General features: G+C 41.5%; 1 long non-coding RNA gene across 1 annotated transcript; it reads right to left on the bottom strand.

Moving 5' to 3' along the window:
• Positions 1 to 432: 432 nt before the first annotated feature.
• On the bottom strand, positions 433 to 2053 carry LOC123490988. The gene is made up of 3 exons (XR_006661123.1): positions 1959 to 2053; positions 722 to 799; positions 433 to 469 (listed from the first exon to the last, which is right to left on the bottom strand). It is a non-coding gene; the product is annotated as an uncharacterized LOC123490988 (long non-coding RNA).
• Positions 2054 to 2492: the final 439 nt, after the last annotated feature.

Genomic DNA, 2492 nt, shown 5'->3' with positions numbered 1-2492 from the left:
TGACAGTAGTAATGAATTGATTGACGAGGCTACCCGCTCTTTTCTTAGTTACGTTCATGGTTATGTTACGTATGACGAAAGCGCGTAAGTGCAAGCCCTCAGAATCCCATAGAGATTGTATTGAAAGCTCTGATATTTGAAAAAAATTGATTTTACATTAGAGGCTATGAGAGACTTCTGGGCGATTTTCAACCTGACTGAAATCGCCCCAAAACGGGCGGGGACATTTGAAGCACGACTTTAGCCTGATTGGACATTTAGTGGCAGATCAGACGTCTAGATTAGAACACTGTTAACTACTGTTGCCGTGATATAATTGATTAGAAAAAAAATCCCTTCCTTTTCCCGTTTGGCAGTGCGTCGCCCATATCGCCCTAATGAACACACCGCCCCTGCCTCCAGTGCATCACAGTGCCGAGGGGGCCACAAGGTTGATCACTCTGACCGATTTCTGTCTGCTCTGATCTCACTGTGACAAAAGGTAGAAGCAAGATTTAGTGCAGTGTAGCCTACTGTGAATCTCTTAATCACCACAAGTGATGATGGATCTCCTTTGTTACTTTATGTAATAATTAGCATTTTTAGCAGTCTATTGAGGATTAGAGTGTTACAGGTGAGTGGGAAATTCTGTGTGTACAGTAATTCAGTCATGATTGGCCACTTGCATCAAAGTAGCTGTGGACAAGATACACTTGTAATATGAGACATCATGTGTTCTTACTGTTAGGGGGATACAATTCGATACTGCTCCTCCTTTGGTTTGTCCTGTTAGTAGGATGACCTCCAACAGCTCCCAGAGCTAGTGGGACCATCAAGGAAGAAAAAAAACATGAATGTGATATAAGTCAAATAAATTACTAACAAGTGTACTTTTTCCCCTAAAATTGGTGACAGAACTGGTGCAAAAATAGGTTAGGAAAAGTTCCTTTATGGATCCTAAGAAATGGCAGGAGTAGGGCCTATGCGCTAGTATCTATTTGTCACAGTTCAGCCTATTTGGTACACAGCCAAGTTAGTAGCCCCAACAAGCTTTCAAAGTCTCACGTCTCGGACGTTAATTTATGTTATTATTTATTTTTTTAGAAGCTGTTCCAAACGTCCAATGTAAGGTAGTGGTGTGACATTTTAAACATTTAAATTACATTGGGATCGTTAACGCTTAGAAAAAGTCCACAGTGGGAGAAAAGCATCACAGTGCAGTTATCACAACACTACCCCTAACAGGCCCGGATCATCATCATAATGGGAAAAATACACATGTAACGAATAGCTAACGCAACAGTGCTGTTATGTTAGTAGGAGATCTTTCAAATTATTTGCCGCTGATATAAAGCGCTCCGCACTTCATCGTCGTTATGTTGGGAAAATTGCAGAGAGACAGAGAAGGCACAGCAGCGAAGTCCTGTATGACAATTGGCAACTTTGCGAAGTTAAATGAGAAGGTGATAAAATGCAAACACTTAAAGGTGGAATTGAGCTATAGTGGCAGTACAGATGCACCGGTTTCTGGCAGCAGTGCGATAAAGGCCAGATGGAGAAAATCACAGCGCTTGCATAAATGATTGCAGTTGATTTGCAGCCTATTTTCAATTTCACGTTGAAATCAATAGAACGGGGTAAACGAACTGCGGGAACGAAAAGTGGGAGGGACATAACGTACTACGCCCACAGAATGAATTCTCTGATAAAATATTGGAAAAATACTTCTTTACTGTATATTACATTGAAATGTAAAGGAACCTAATTCAATTCACACATAAAAAAATGAATAGTAAACATTGTCACGCGTGGCACTAGTAGATCATTGCAAAGCATAATAACATGTTACCTCGTCCTGTAGCCTACTCCATTAAATACGAAGGCTTTGGGAAGTAAACCAACCAGGTTCAGTAAGTTCAATGTTGACTGGGACTATAACTTTCATCTCAGACTAAAAGAAAGAAGCAAAATATACTCACCTTCATCAGTCTTCATTGTCGGCTATTTCAATCAATATCAGAGCGATTAAAGTCTGCTTCCTTTTCATCCATGCCAAACTTCAGTCAAAACCAGGCGCATGAAAAAACTGACTAATTTGTGGATATGGTTGTGGGCGTGGCTGTGGGGCGTGGGCGTGGTCAAATATGATGGAGGGTGGGCGTGGTTGTGGGCGTGGTTTTGACAAAATTTGGCTTGGATAAATAAAATAAACTAGGTAAATAAAGGCGTGGTCATTGAGCAAGCGAATAACCTGTAGGCGAAGATTCCCGGTGTTTGTGATGCTCGTCGTTTGGTGCGACGCAAACAGGGTGGCGAGAGTGGGGAAACAGAAGAGTCATTGTCTGTTCTTTGAGTTTTGAAGTTGAGGCTTTGCCTGACAAAGTGAAGTTAGGATATATAAGTTATCCTGTACGAGCTTATGTGCTGAATACATTACGATGTTACAGGTGTCAAACTTATGGGCATGTGGCAGCAGTGTGTAGGAGGGAGGTTCCAAGGTGTGAGAAGTGTGC

This window comes from Coregonus clupeaformis, unplaced genomic scaffold (genome assembly GCF_020615455.1).
Source record: "Coregonus clupeaformis isolate EN_2021a unplaced genomic scaffold, ASM2061545v1 scaf6210, whole genome shotgun sequence".
Lineage (NCBI taxonomy): Eukaryota > Metazoa > Chordata > Actinopteri > Salmoniformes > Salmonidae > Coregonus > Coregonus clupeaformis.
The sequence above is the reverse complement of the archived record's forward strand: the minus strand, read 5'-3'. Positions and strand labels throughout refer to the sequence as shown.